This window comes from Zonotrichia leucophrys, chromosome 6, assembly GCF_028769735.1.
Source record: "Zonotrichia leucophrys gambelii isolate GWCS_2022_RI chromosome 6, RI_Zleu_2.0, whole genome shotgun sequence".
Lineage (NCBI taxonomy): Eukaryota > Metazoa > Chordata > Aves > Passeriformes > Passerellidae > Zonotrichia > Zonotrichia leucophrys.
The window spans coordinates 23,513,622-23,529,136 of record NC_088176.1 but is presented as its reverse complement, the minus strand read 5'-3'; the positions used below and the strand labels follow the sequence as shown (position 1 = coordinate 23,529,136).

Genomic DNA, 15,515 nt, shown 5'->3' with positions numbered 1-15,515 from the left:
TTTCAAACAGCGGCACTCTGGTAAATCCACACAGCTTTTTGTTTGTCTGCTTGGAAGCATAAAGCCTGCTATCTCCAAAGAAAAATAACAGCATCCGAAGTTTGAAAATTGGCAAATGCTAATCTGGCACAGAAAAAGATCTGTGAGGAACATTCCTTCTGGTTTTAAAATATTACACCTGCTTCTGATTAGACTCTATTTCCTGAATTCTGAATTGGCCACATGCTGAAACACACAGACAGCAGAGCCGGCAGAGTGCAGCAAGAAAAAGGCTAGCACAATCCAGAGCTGGTGGCAAACCACAGCCCCCATGAAAACCACATGTGCCAGAGACCAAATATTTTGCGTTTTGCTTACTGCTAATAAAGCTGCTTCACTTCATTAAAAGCAGCTTATCATTTTATCTACTCACTCTGATTAATTAGCCTCTAGTTAAAATGAATGAGCACTTGATTCGAGGATTCTATTAATGTGACACTGGTGAACCACCACTCACATATTTCTTCCATCCTTTTCCTTTTACTCTCTATCCTCCCCACACCCAGTGTCTTATCAGATTGACATTTCCAGAGGCCTTTGGGAATACCAAAACACTTTTAAGACAGAGGTGAGTATGGAAATGTCCCACAGTCCAAAATTCTTCCAAGGCTCAGTTTTCCTGCTGGAATATACAGATGTATGTCATCTACTTCTCACTGTAATTATGATCACAAGCTTGGAAAGAAACACTTGGAAAAAAGAAAGAGACAGGGAAATAGATTGTGTTGCTGGGAACACGGGCAAAACAACAATATCTTTAGTACATACAACTTATTTGTCCTTCCAGAATAAAAATTTTAACTATGAAGCACAAACAGCAGTCAGTTCCATCAAAAACCTGACTTTCTTAGAGAGCGAAGAACTTTCTCCCAAGCCAAATACCATGTGCTGTATATGCATAAAGACAGCTTCTGCTACAGTATATGCCTACAGATTTCACAGTTGCATATGACCGCCAAAATCTCAACTTCTAGCAGCAAAAAACGTATGTCACCATTATTTAGCCAAGCAACTGAAGACTGAAATACATCCTAGCTGCTCATTTTGCTGGAAAACAGTGCTTTGCTTCATATACCTAACCTACTTTGTAATCAACTGATTTTATTATAACTGTTAGAAATACCCAAATGTATTTGGGAAACTTTAAAAAATAAAGAAAACCCAAAGCCACACACCTTCCCTTTTCCTTCTTTAAAATGTTAAGCTTCCACTCTTGCACAACAATGCCCACCAGAAGACTGAAAAATCATAAGGCTTCAAACTGCAACAAATCTGTATTTTGATAGAGGAATGGAAGGAAAGAAGGTGAGGAGAAGGGGAAATAAAATTTCCTGGGTCATTCTACCATTTAGATCTAATCTGTTTAATCAAGAATAGTAACTTAAATAGTAAGGAAGTGACTGGAAACTTTCATTTATGTTACAAGCAATTTAAGAGATCTCTTTCAAGAGAAGAGCTTGGTTAGGGTATGAACTGCAGACTACAAGCACAAGCTTGAAATTCACCATCCAGCCTGAAAGGCTGTATGCAAGAAGGCACCAAAGTAAGCTCTGGTTTACATCACACAGCAGGGCAGTAACTGACCATGAGTCACTGATGCACTTCATCTGGCTTTTAAGGCCATCAGCACCAGATAAAGATGTTTTAGGACACATTTTACAAAGCACTTTGCAGTATAACTTTGCCTGGCAGTTCAAATCTGCACAGAATTTTCTAGACAAAATGTATTCATGGCAAAGCTTCCAAGATGAAATATGTTCTGTCCTGCAGCTGGCAAGATATTAGTGCAGCTCTCTACTGTAATGACTGGGCTAACTGAACAGGAGTCTTCCCGTGGGCTAAGCCAAAAAGGGATGAGACAGGATGAATGATTTCTGCTACCACAGCCTGGGCTGCAAGTAGTACCCAGCCCTCACAATACCCTAGGCAGCACCACATAAACCCACGTGTATGCCAAACAGAGGTGAAAAAACAAAAACCCCTGGAAAACGTGATTTTGAAATATCAACTCATGATTGAAGTTATTTTTCCTTCTTCACTAAAGCTTGAGATTTAAGTCTTCTCCATATCAGAGTAAAGAATTAATACCTGTGACGTTTATGAAATGAAACTCCGAAAAAAATCAAAGGTTGTCATAAAAAGCAAGAGAGGGCAGGCTTATTGTGAAGTTAATGAAGTACTTAAAGACCTTAAGCAGTGGCAAAGTCCTGATTTAAAGTGGGACATGGTTAAGGGTTTGCAAATTGAGAACTCTGGAAGAACCTGTCATCCTCTCCTAAGGTGCAATACAGCTTTGACAGGCACATCATTTTACTGAATACAGTTATTGAATGAGAAATACTAACCTCAGATCTCAAAGGATTTGAGAGAGAAAAAAATCTACGACCTGAAACAAACACAGTATTGAAATGCTCTACAAAAGCCCAAGAACCGTGAACTTGATTTATAAATGAAAAGAAAAATACAATTAGGGCAAACTTCCAACTGACAGCTAAGTTATTACAGAAATGGTGTTTAACATGCAGTGTCACCCACCCAAAATGTTAGTTAGTAGCAGTATCACCTTTCCTTTGGAGATGGCCCAGGTTGATACAAATAAAAACAGAAAATTGGGAAATGATGAGGGAAATAAAAGTTCTCAAAAAAAAAAAAAATCAGTGTGAAATAGTCATTCCATATGCACTGATACAAAACATCTGAAAAAACCTGAATGGAGGTAGGATTCCTCTTTTAACAAACAAGAAACTTGAAAATTATCTTTGCCCAAATTTAGTTAAGAAGAACGGGCAGAGAAAAGCACAGCATTGAAGGCAAAAAACAAAACACAGCAAACTGTGGCCCACTGGACAGCCTGATCTTCTGTTGCCTTTTCCTTGCCCTGCCTCTCCCTCTCCTTTCTGATTGCCTCCTTCAACATTTCCAAACTGAGGAGGAGTATTTGTTCCCCATCCTCCACCTCTACTGAACCTGCTCTAGTCCAACACATGGGCAAGAATTTCCTCTTGCTTTGGTTCTCAAATTTCACTGTCACATCCAGCCTCTCCCCCCAGAGCTTTTCACCCGAGGACTACAGTCTGCATGACTGCATTTGATAATACAGACTCTGCTGCTTAAATACCGTACATTTGCAGACAGTTAAAGCATGTTTTACAAAGGTACCATAAAGGGGCTCAGCACCACACACTTCCTGGGCGTGCAAGCCTGCAGCAGCTAGAAAGGGACCCTGTCCAACACAGGACTGTTTCCCTCTCCTCACTAGGATGAAAAGGAGCACACAGAGACAAGGCCTTTGTGCTGGAGCCCTTCCCAAGCCACAGCTTCAGAGCAATGATCTGTCTGACATGTTGCAACTCAGGAAGCATGTACAGGAAAAGGAGGAGGGGAGCAGCAGGCAGGGATTCCCCTCCAAATTTCCAGGGCTGTGCAAGAGGGACAAACAGATGTATCCAGCCAGAGAGAAATAGCTGTGCACAGCCCCTCAGCTGATCCTACTGAACTGAGCAGTGGCATATGTTGGGAGGGAGACGATAACAAGAAGCGATGCTCACAATCCTGCAAGAGAGATCTAAAGCTTCCCTCAGCCCCCAGCCCAGGGAGTTTGAAGGCATTCAGAAACAGTACAAAAACTCAGCTGGAGCTATGAATCCTTATAGAATCCTTCCTCCACACGTGCAGCTCAGCCAAGCCTCCCACATCTCAGTGTGCCCCAAAATTTTGTGTTTCAAAGGAATTTTAGAGCCTTTGCTTGTTTGGGAGAAAACACGTTCAGAAGCCACAAGGCAGCTCCTGCAGGTTCCTCTCAGCATGCCACAGCATCAGTGGTAAAGGCAATGCCTGCCTGCAACAGGCAGCTGCATTCTTTAGTCTGGCACCAAGGAGGAAAGCTATCATCCATTTCTAAGTTAGATTCAGGGAACCAGCTGGGGACCAACGATTGCCATTTCTGAAGTACACGAAGAGGAGTGTAACCAGCTTTTCCATAGTAACGAAGATTAGCAGCCTTGAGTCTGACACTCCTGCTGCATTAAAAGATAGGAGACAAAGAGAGAGACAGGTAATTACATAGAAGGAGCCCTGGGGAAATTGCAAACTCCTTGAGAACCCTTTAGCTGGTCTGTATGTTTCTCCTTGTCTCTGCTTCAGCTGAAGGTCCCCAAGAAACACTTGCCCATTAGATCATTAGCTTTATTGCAGAAAGTAGCCAGACAGCTGGTAGTGGCTGTTCAATAAAGACTTAGCTTGCCTCTGCAGCAGCAAGAATGAGATGGAGAATAAGAAAAAGAACATCCCAAGGCACATTACCTGTCTGGAGCTTATCCTTGATACGTTAGTGTACTTAGTCAGCGTGAGGGTCTGACAAATGAACTCTGACAAATCTTGCTGGGGCAATTTAAGACACTATTGCATCACACTGTCTTTCAAAACCCTTCACAAATGTTAGCACCATCAAGCAATCCAGCAGGAAAACTTCTATCATGCACTGGCCTCTCCAATTCACAGCCTAGCAAGTTAGCATAAATCCCTTCTCAGTGCTGGATTAAGTTGAGATGTCAATTCTAACCAGAGTGGCTGAGGTCTAGACAGAAGATATTTCCTCCACTACAAAGAGCATTAACATCTATCACAAAGATGGAAGAGGAAATGACATCTCAAAGCACTACAGCTCCTAAGCATATACAAATCTTTAATATTAAAATACATATGCAATTTGTCTAGCAACAAACTTGAGTCTACTCCTGCAGCTCACAATGCTCTATGAATCAGCACTAATTTTTTGGACTTGATATATCCCCAACACAAACTGAATGCCTTGCAGTAAAAAGATGGACATGGATTTTCCGATCACCACATAACTACAAAATTCAATTCCTCTCACACAACACATTTTGCACTTCTGTCCAAAACTGAAAGAAGTCCAGATAGTGAAAGACTTGCCATGTGTTTCACCATTCAGAACTAGAGTTGGGCTTCCAGATAGTTCCTGTCTTATCTGTCAGGGCTACAACCAGCCACAAAACCATGACAGACACCAGAGAAGACATCAAGTTTAAAAAACTAACCAGAACAACAACTAAACCAATCTGTATTTGTCCAATCAGAAGTACATTTGTGATAATAACAAAAGAAGCTTTGAGATTCTTCAACTTGCCTTCTCCAGACCTAACTCTGTCTTTCCATCCAAGCTGATATTCAGGCAAAGATTTAGTTAATCAGTCTGCAATACAACAGTTTTACTTTTTTTCCTCTACAAGTATTTAAAATATATCTCATCTTCTAGATTTTCTCAAGGGACAGTATCCTACACTTAGTAGTAGAGCAAGAAGTGCACAAAGCTCCTGTTTGCATTCCAGCGCTAGAAGGGCAACCCACATGAACCAGAAGTTTGGCTAAACTCCATGAAGACAAACTTCTTCTGCCATCACCTGTCCTTCCAGAAGGAGCAGAGCAGGCAAGACACCTTGAAAAGCAGATAACAATTACCCCTTACCTTTCTGAAGAGGCCACCGCCAATTAGCACATTCCTGGAGCTTCTGAATCAGGCAAGAAGAAAGGAGGGGAGAGTGGGGAAAAAAAAAGGGGGAGGAGAGAGCTGTTTTCTTCCTCAGCACAACAGTATTTCCTGAGGGGAGAAGAAAAAAAGTAGAAAAAAGGAAATAAGCATTAGCTTCCATGATTTTCAAAGAGGCTACTGATTACAGCTCTTGCTTGACAGAGCTACTGTGCCACTACTTCTGCACTTCCAAAATACCAGTTTAGGGTGTCCTGTATTTTCTCCATTGTCACCTTACCAAAACAGGGACTATGAATGTCAACCACTACTAAGAAAAGCAAAGCGATTCCTGTCAGAATGGGAAAAAGCCCCATACTAGAATGGGTTAAAGTCCAATTCAAAAACATTCTGGAGGACTTATTCTATTAAGTAAACAAGCTTCAGCCAAGCTCACACCCACTTCTGTAAAAATTCAAATGAGCCACATTTACTATCAAAATAGTTGGCAAAAGGCAAATTCCAACATGCATACTGAACATACAGGTATATACCAACATTCAAGTGCTTATGTACTCTGCTCTGAGAGGATCATACCTACAATTATGAGGTATTTGCAATTAATCATAAGTTCTGTTTCTTTTTAAGACAACTTCTCTTTTTCTCAAGACAATCTATTCCAACTATATAAAATCTTTCAATAGCAGCAAGAGTAAGCATTTGTGTTTGGTTTTTCTAAAACAGAATGAAGGGAAAAGGATCTAAAAACCCTTTTGACTAAAGGTACCACTTTGAAATTGAGCTTCACTCCCATAAAACCACAGTTCCTCACCTCAGACCATCTCCCTCTCTCTGCCCTACTCCTAACATGACTTTAAAGAAGCTTAGAGATGCAGAGATTTAATGGGCCCCTCCCTACCTCCAGTACCTGCCTCTGATGAAAGGCAGGAAAATCAAGTGGAAAATTATTTTAAAGCATGAATGCAAGACATTAACATCTTTGAGGAAATGGCAATCAAGGTTTTCCACAGGGAATGAGCAAAGGGAAACAAATCCAGTCTGTTCTCCATCACACTTTGTTGGCTTATATTACTACAGAAAAACTCTACCCTTTTCTCTCTTATGGAAAATCTGAACAAGTTCTCAAAATAAGGAAAAAAGTCTATGCTACCTTACATTACCACACACATTTCTGCCACCAAAAAAACAATTACATACAGATCCTAGTCTCATGGAAAACATTTGAATTAAGGAGCCCCAACAGATAGGATACAACATAAAAGGCAGCACTTCTATCACAGCATCTCCCTCAAAGCCACCACGTCTGTCCAATTCTAAATGGCCACAGTTCCTGCATTTCTCTAGGGGACAAAAGCTCTCTTTTTCTCTCCTCCTGTCAGCAAGACTTAAAGCTGCAAGAGTAATTCTGTCCAGATTCCCCTCTAGATAGGCAATGATTTAAAGAATTCATGAAGTGGCAGTGTAAATAAACAATGAAAAACTAAATAAAGATCACAGAAGACAACACACAGAAAATGTGCACTAAAGAGAGAAAGAACAAGCTCAGTGATTCAAAACCTCTTCTGCCTTGTTATGGGCACCCATAAATAGGCGCAGCAATAATTTGACAATGTGAAAGAATGGATCCTGACACAAAAATGTAGCTACTCAAAAACCTGCCTCCTCAACCCTCTGCCTAAAGGCAAACCTTCCCACAGTGTTTAATTTCACTTTCTCAATGTCTTACCCCTCATCAGTTGCATTTCTGCTTTCTGTCAGCTTTCACCAACTTGTACTAATTGATGCAAAGCAACTTAAGCCGAAACCTGGAGAGCTCAAATCAGGTTTTTTTGGGGGGTTTTTAGTTTGGTTTTTTTTTTTTTTTTAAAGGAAACAGTGCTCCAGCCCTAACTGTGGGGATGGGAGAAGAAATGACCCTTAGTGAATTGCTCCTGACACGTGTACATCCCGAGGCTATGTGCAAATCAATACTTACTGAGCAGCTCAGCACAGATCAGGTTGCAAAATGCAAGAAAAAAAAGAAATTGTATCACCCCCTCAAACATACATTATTTTTGTATCCCTATATCAAATGAATCATTTGCTTTTCTTTTTCATTATCAAATCAAAAGAATGCTTTCGACAGTATTTTTCTCCCTGCTAAGAACCCTACCCCTTGCCCTCCCCAGATTTCCAGTAAAGTCTGTTAAGAATTCAAGTACTGATTTTATTTTAAGCGCTTAAAAATTTTGCACTTGCATTCTATTACCAGTAAGAGGAATAATTTAGAGTAGACATAGAAGATTTGAAGAAAGCATATTTTCAAATTGAACATAAAATCAAGAGGTGGCAAAAAGGAAGTCTTAGTGCAAAAAACCAAAGTTTTTAAACAACATTCTCAGGCAGACAGAAATCTGTCTCAAGTACCATTTAAAGACATAGGTTTGACTTGCTCCAAAGAAAGTGAGATTGGTCTGTTCTCAAATCGTCAGGCAAGAAAAAAATGTAAAGTGAAATAACGCATTAGCTGAAAGTCAAATCCTAAGTGGAGAAACCTCACAAAATGATTTACAAAACCAAGAGACTTGACTAAATTTCTGGCAGGGCCAGAGATAATTCGTATGAAAAAAATGTCAAAATGTTTTGGCTATACAGCCACTGCAGGAAGGAAACAAACAGAAAACTGGGAAACACTGTATCAAAACCCAACAAATCGCTGACATCAACATTAGATAAATGACTAGGCATATGTTGAGTCAAACACCCTCAAGATGGTGTGTGAGTCAACTCCTGCAATGAATTTAGCAGAGCTGCTTTCCTACATCAAGCTTAATAAAAATAATCCTCAATGATTCCAGCTAGGTCTGGGTTCTCATTATATCTCACACGATGTGTGCCCATTCTGGACAGTACCTGAGCTGGAGCAGGGATACCAGAAGGCAGTTTTGACTAATCTTTTCTAAATGATGATACCAGATTTCTTCTTAGTGCTGCACAACAAAGGTGGTGTTTTTTCCAGGCATTACCCAAATGCAGCCCACTTCCTATGGAAAATGCATAAATCCTGTAGGACATTTGCAGGTTCTAGGTCTTTAGTGATCCGGACAATTTATACATTCAGAAAATAAAATTTTGGCAAAGTAATGCCCCTCACTTCCAATCTGCACAAGATGACTGGTGAAGAGCTTGTTGACCTTATCCTGTCTGACCCCTACAAGGAGCCCCCATCAGCTCTTAGAGCAATTCCTGCTCCCAGGGTACACAACCAACCTGGATGGTTTTCTGGTTTATTGCATTTTCTAGCTCCATGATGGCTACTAATTGCATTACACTGAGAAATTAGATCAGAGAACTGCTGTATGCAACAGAACCCTCCAACACCTCTTCAAATTTACAGAGAAAATCAAGAAGTGTTCTCAAGGTTCTCCAATCTACATTTAACAGCTACTCTTCTTCAGGTGAATTTTAAGTACACTCAGAGCGTACCAATATCGGTCAAGTTTGTATCAGCAAAAAGTTCTTTTCTTTCTTTTTCTGTTGATTTTTAACCTTTTGCTCTAGGAGAGGTAATAAAACAACTATTTCCTTAACACCTATCGAGGGAAGTAGCAGTCTCCATTTCTTAGTGAAAAAAACAAACATGCAAGCTCAGAAAAAAGAAGATTAAAATACCTACTCTAAAATAGCATGATGAAACTGAACAAAACCTCTCAGCCTTGGGTTATGAAGTCAGGAACCTCTCCTGCTTCTGAATCAGGTTCTTTCTCCAAGCTATTTTCTACTATCTACAGCTGGCACTGAATCAGATTAAATAGAACTCACATGTTTCATTTCATGAAAAGACAATATAATGTTTACCTACAGCAACAAGAGAACAAGCTGGAAATTAGCAAGTTCTCATTTATTTTAGTATGAATTAAAAGCATATCCCTATTATTCATGCATATGTGTGTGTGCACATGTCACACACATACACCAGGGTAAGCCTTCCACCACAAACACCTGTACTGGATACATTTGTGAAAAGAAGAAGCTTCTTCAAACATAAATACTATTTTCCCAGAACTGTATCTGCACAAAGACAGGAAGCTCTACTCAAAGCTCTTCTCAATCTATTATCATTGCATCTATTACAAAAAGCCAAGAAAAAGTAACCAAAACATTGTTGCAGAAGCACAGACAAGGCATAAAAGCATGGTAAGAGACAATGAAAACACAGGTCTCCTAAATAAATTGTCCTTTCATTTGCCTTAGTGAGCTCATGGGATCCACCACCAACAGATGTCTAAGTAAAAGATTAGACTTTACTTACATGAAATATATTTCTTAAACAAGCAGTGTAATTTTTATTAATTTGAACAAACTTTAATTCAAATGCCTAACTTCATTTCTATATCTTTGAATTGAGGTGTTCACACAATGGTTCCCTACGGCTTTAATGTTACAGCTATCTGTATTTTCCCACCTGCTTTCCTTGGATCCTGAAAAGCTCTTCCCAAAATGACATTTGTCCATGCAAAAAATCTGTGCTTTCTGAAGCACTATTCACATGGATGCATTTAAGTAACATGCCTATTAAAGCATACCAACCTCTGTACGACATTTACCTTCCAGTCTAACTGCAATGACCCCACCAAGATGGAAAAAAAATATTTTATTTTCTCTTAATCACCTGAAAAGGTACCTACCAAGCACAAGTAAGATTTATACCTCACATTTTGTATGCAAAGTCTCGAGGACCAAACTCAGTGCACTGAAGCATAATGAGAGATACTAGTCACTTGAAAAATTTAGTCTCTTCCAAAGAAACAGTGTGGGAATAATTTTGCCAAGCATTTATTTCTCCCTTTTAAGCTAGATCTAGAAGGAAGCAATATCTTTGTCTAAAAGCCTTGTCCCTCAACCTTCCCCTGGGTGACAGAATGCTGACAAACCAGCTAAAATAACTGGTGGAGTGGGGCCCAGGAGCCAGGACATAAGGGACAGCAGAGACAGGTGCTTGGGCACATCTGGAAAGCAGCGTCCTGCTGGGGTGGCAATCACTGCTGCTCCCTGCTGCCAGGTGGTAACCTGTGTGCTGCTGTCAGTGGGCTAGTGCTGACCTAGCAATAGCCCCAAGGATAAGGGGGGTATAAAAACATTATTTTGCAGCAACTACCTCTGTCTTACAAGCCTGATTTAGTGTTTTTCCATCTTATTCTTAATTAAAAAGAAGATACACTTCATGCTGGAAATGGGTATTTTTTGAAGTTTCAATCATTTAGCCTGTTAAACCCAAGCCTGTAATATGGGTGTTATTTCTTAAAAACATACAGTAAATGCATTAAATTATTGATAGTCATTAAACAGGAAAAAAAATTTAAACAGCTCTCAGCTTTTATCAATCATTTATGCAGTTTCCACTTGCACATCTCACTGGGTTGCTACCATATAGCACAGAGCAAAGAGTACAAATCCTGAAGGCATGAATTCATTTTCTCTTGATGTAAAAATATTCTTGGCAGCAGGAGAGAGGCTAAAACATGAAGCAGAATGGTTGAAAGGAGGCTTCTGTCTTTTGCAGTAAACAGGTAGCAATACCAGGGAGCAGCAATTTGAGGCACCAAAGCCCATCCACTTCTGCTGCAAGGGCCAGTAACAACGTCATCAATCACCTCCAACACCTGGCAGCAGATACAGCCAACCCGACAGTGTTTACAAATTTGATCCCTATTTGAAATACATGTTAATTCAATGGTGTATGGGGAAAACAAGGAGCATTGAGGTGAATAGCAAAGCATCCAGAAACTTGAGTGAGATGAAGATTTCAGCCCAAGCTGCTCACCAGCTCGTGAGCCACTAAGACTGATGATGTACAGAAAATCCCAACTTGTCACACTGACAGCCTGAGCTCAGAAAAATGGCAGAGACTCGGATAGTCTCTTGAAGCTAATATGAACCTTCACTGGGGCAAGTTATAACTAGACCTAATGCTTTCAGCAGGTCTGAATGACTCATGTCAACATGGGGAATCTGGAGATAGATGCCAGTTGGAGGCACCTTGCCTGGCTGCAACAGGCCGACTATCAGTGAAGAGATCATCTTCATCAACATCCCATTTTTTGTCCATTTTATGCATGGAATGAAAACTTGTCGTACAAGAGATGCTCTCTTACCTTTCATCCCTGGCAATTTATTGAAATTCACCACTTTACAATGTAACAAAGACAGAACACAATCCACAGCAACAAGTCAGGTATGATTGCAGCATGCAAGGACCCACCTGACGTACTGCTACAGCAGCAACTGTAGGTGGGCCATAGCCATAAAAACATCAATGCAAAACACACAATCCCCAGCTCTGGCTGGATATTCAGACAGTGAAACCTTAGCCCTGCAGCAGGCCTGCTACTGGAACCCAAATTAATTTGTTTTAAACTACCTTGTGTCTGTTTAAATGAGCTGTAATAATAGCTCTGAAGCAAAGTGCAGACACATCCAAAAGCTAAACACAATGCTGAGGACTGCTGGAGAAATGCGAGCCCACACCCAGATCCCACTTAGAAACTACTAGCAGGAAAAACTTGTCATAATCCAAGTGTTCCACTCCCAACAATGGCTTCAGTCTCTTCAAAAAACCATTTCTGTCCACAGAGGGAAAAAAAAAGGATGTTAGAGATTAGGAAAAAGTACAAAAAAAAAATCATTGTCTGTTACCAAAATCTAAGTCCTACGGAGGTTAGTATTTTTTCCTGAAAACGATTCAAGAATGCTCTGAGTTGAGCAACTAGATAATGCCAAGTGTTGATACAAAAGCAGCCAGGAAAAGCTGCAGTCACTGGAAAACATTTTCTAGCCTGATTGTTTACAGGCAACTATGTTATAAAATACAAAAATATTCACTTCCAACCATCATTAGTGCAAATCTACAACATGTTAAAAAAAACCAGTCAATTAAGACACACATCTCATTACACTGAGTCCCAGGAAAGGCAGTACAGTATTTAAAGTAATACTATGAAAGCTATTACACCACTGAATTGATTTCATCATATATCAACAAACTAAGTAATTCACAATAAATTTCAATATAATATTAATCCTTATCTATACACAAAACTGTTAGAGTAATAGCCCATTAGTATTATTAATGCAGCACACAACCACAAGCAGCCTTCACACTGGTCCAGGAACCAGTACCAAGCTCAGAGAGACGCCCACTTCTCCTTCAGGCCATGAGCAGTGTTCCACTGTGCTACCTGCCAAGATAAGGACAATGGAAATCACTGGCAGGAAGTGCTTGGGCAGCTCCACAGCTGCCTGCCTGAAGCTGCTGCTGCAGCTGAGGGAAGCACAGCCTGAGCCCCCAGCTTTGCCAGGGCTGCTGCCCCTGCCCACTGCCACAGCCTCTGAGGTGAGGCAAGGAAAAGGTCTGGTTTAGGTGGGTGTTTGTGTGCATGTGAAAGTATTCACTGCTTGTAATGCATGCTTCTTTTTTTTTTTTTAATTATTTTTTTTAAAGAAATAATTTTTTTAGGCCACTCAAGTTCCTATCTCCTCCCTACACCCCACTGAGAATGTTCATCTCAAGCAGCTACCAGTGCTATTTAATTTTGTCTGGCCTGTAAAGCACATTAGTCTTCCTATGAAGTATCTGGAATTTTTATTTTGAAGCCACAATCTGGATCTCTAGCTAAGAGAAGTGGTGGAAGCACAGAATTAATTCCCTAGCATTTCCCCTTCCTAACCAATGTGAGGCTTGTATATGACAGCATAAGCAAATGCTACAAAACAAACTCAAATCCCCAAACAGAAGTCTGATTGCAACTGCAGCTAAGTCTAATGAAGAGCAACTCTGAATCAGTAGTTAAAGCTGTTCAAAATCTCCTTCCTATTTGTAAGGAATACGTTATCAGCGGAGAGAGATGCACCTTTAGTACAGAACTGCATGTTTAACTGAACCATCACAGATTCACACTCAAGGCTTAACTACTTGAGTTGCAATAGTTTCAGAAGCAGGGCCTTTCTGTTGGACAGTTGGGTTCAGTACAGCAGTCTCTGTGCATACTCACTACCTGCCCCTCTTTGTTTTAATAAACTGATTCCGTGATAAAAGCCATTTAAAATAACAAAGCCAAACAACTGTCAAACTACCACTAATATGAGCCTTCAAACAGGTTTCCATTTCATAAATCATTTTGGTGATCTAGTTTCACACCACCCCAGGGAAAGTTACACACATAACAGAGAAAATTCACTATCAATATGCAGAGATCATTTGGCAACCATATCACTGCTAGTAAAGACCTGTGCAGTGGCACCATGCTTTCCATGCATTGCATATGCAGGACAGAAAAGCTCCTTAAAACAAATGCTTTAGCTCCAGGCTTGCAAAATCATCAAGACAACCAGTTCTGCTTCAGGTGCCTGGTCATCTACTCTTCCCTGAACCAGCACATGGTGGGCATGAAGAAGGCAACAGAGCATTAATGGAGGGTACCAACTTGCCACCCTTGCCAGGAAAGTAATGTGAATAATTTTCAAGAGATTTGCTAATGACCCCAAGGTTCAGATAATGAACCCAAAAGTTCAGAGATCTCAAATATGGAAGACATTTCTCTGCTAGTTGAAACTTTTTCCATGTTTCCTGTTCAAGACCATGCTAAGAACATCATTATTATTATAATGTACACTACACACATTTTCAGGTATTTATTACATTAATACATCCTATCATTTTGTAACAATAACCTACATTTAAACTACTTCTCCTACTTTCTTTACCTCTTAATAAATTAATTCCCTTATTCTGTTCACAAGTTCTGATGTCTCTCTCCTTTGTCACAGACCTCTGCTATCAGTGGTCAATGAACAAGACCTAGTATTAGTCTCCCAGAGGAGGAAAAAAAATAAATCAGTGAACCATGATCTGGGTGTGCATATATAGCAGGCTGTATTTTCCACCTCTAGCACATTTCCTTGTCCTGAAGCTCAGATAGCCCTTACTCAATATTTTTCCTCTGGAAATTCATCCAAGAGCTAATTTCTCATTACAAGAAATTCAGCCTCAGGAATTTAATCAGCAACCAAAGCAGAGGGGCAAAACAACTGTCTCCAAGGGACTCTTTACGTGGATAATCTCCTGAATGAAACTCTTATTACTGACAATTCTGATGCTCCTAAAACAAAAATATAGCTGCAGTATATGAATGCCTGATACAGTATGATACAATTCATGACTTAATACTATATATTACTCATGCTCCAAGACCAGAGGCTTTTCCATAGCTCATACTTCTCATGTGAATTATTTCCTCCTCTCATCAAATAAACTGAAACATTTTCAAACAGAATAGAAGTAAGTTGAGCAAGACGTTAACTGGTTACCTGAAGTTATCAACTAAAGCAAGTATTTTCATAATAATTGCAGTTATAGCCAATGGGAAATGTGGAACTAGAATTCCTGTAAGAAGGCTTCAGCTGAATGTCTTCTGTGAACAATAACAAAAATGCAGTAGACAAGAGAGGATATTCAGGATTGGGGAAAGAAGTAACTGGCAGAGCAGCCAGACCCCAAAACAACCAACAGGTAACCAACTGTCTTTCAGCCAGAGGCTCCAAGTCTGCAAAGAGCACCATAGTAGGAATCACTTGACTTCCCTGGGCTTTGTCCAAACCAGTTAGCAAAACCAAGGTGAACGTGGCTGATCCTGCAGCTCCCATTTGTTCGATCCCTTTCACATGTCAGCAGTGGTGTCTAAGAAATATCAGCTGCAGTTTATATTCTATCAGTTTCAGGTAACACAGACCAGAACCACTGCACTTCCCCAAAACTTGCACACCAAATCCCTGGCTATTTTCAATGGTACCACCTGCTCCCTGCTTCCCCAGCCAGCAGCCCCATGTACTCGTCATGCAGCATCCCACACTACTGCAAAGGCCTTGAGCAGGTGGGACAGGGACAGCTGATGGGTTTGTTACCAACATCTTGGACATCAGTTCAGAACAC

At 40.3% G+C, this 15,515-nt stretch overlaps 1 protein-coding gene across 9 annotated transcripts in view; it reads right to left on the bottom strand.

Annotated features, from left to right (window-relative positions):
• The window catches only part of ZMIZ1 (zinc finger MIZ-type containing 1), a 346,373-nt gene that overhangs the window by 281,272 nt on the left and 49,586 nt on the right, over positions 1-15,515 (bottom strand). For 7 of the 9 annotated variants that reach the window (XM_064716344.1, XM_064716343.1, XM_064716341.1 and 4 more), the window contains exon 2: positions 5,528-5,659. The exons of the other annotated variants lie outside the window; for them this stretch is intronic. The gene's annotated coding sequence lies outside the window, so the exon portion shown is untranslated. The remainder of the gene's footprint in view (positions 1-5,527; positions 5,660-15,515) is intronic. 9 annotated transcript variants of the gene reach the window in all.